Consider the following 767-nt stretch of genomic DNA (forward strand, 5'->3'; position numbering starts at 1 on the left):
CGCGAAATTGAAAAAAAAAAAAACAAACATTGTATGTACAATGTATCTAGCTGCTGTTAGCTATGTAACGAAGAGGGCAGTCTTACTTGTGAATTTTAGGTAGACCACATATATGTGTGTGGTAATGTTATGGTGTATTGAATGCAGTTTCACTGCTCTTCATTCCAGTGTTCTAAATTCTTTCTAAATTTTATTGAGGAATGGATATTTTATTTTTTCTCTGTATTAGCTGTTATGTTAGACTTGATCTTCGTGTAGTGACCATATTCAATATTTCTTTGGAAATTGGTGGTTCTTCTCTGTTCATGATTACAGTGGCATTACCTTTGTCATCTGGTAGAATTGTTTATTTTTAAGTTACTGAGGATATTTTTTTTATATATTCAGCTGGAGGGTTGGTATTAAAATATTATATTGCATTACGTGACTTTCTGGACTGCCGCCTTTATTTTGATTGTCAAAATTATATTTTATTACTCTGGTAGGCTCGAAGTTACGTCCGTACCTTTCAAACACAAGAACTCCGTTAACAGTTTAAAAATATTAGAACACTCTATGAACGTACCCAAACGACAATCTTCACAATATTGGAACTTGCAGCCTTCATGTGTTAACTTGGAGATAAATACAACCAATAACAGAGAGGTCTAGCTATGGGCTTACCAACATTCAGTAACGATTAATATCCAATTGTCAAAATCTTACCGTCATTATTTTATTCAAACACTACGTTTATGATGACAAATCTTATTGCACGTTTTGAAATA

Source organism: Limulus polyphemus, unplaced genomic scaffold (assembly GCF_000517525.1).
Source record: "Limulus polyphemus unplaced genomic scaffold, Limulus_polyphemus-2.1.2 Scaffold191, whole genome shotgun sequence".
In the NCBI taxonomy this organism is placed as follows: Eukaryota; Metazoa; Arthropoda; class Merostomata; order Xiphosura; family Limulidae; genus Limulus; species Limulus polyphemus.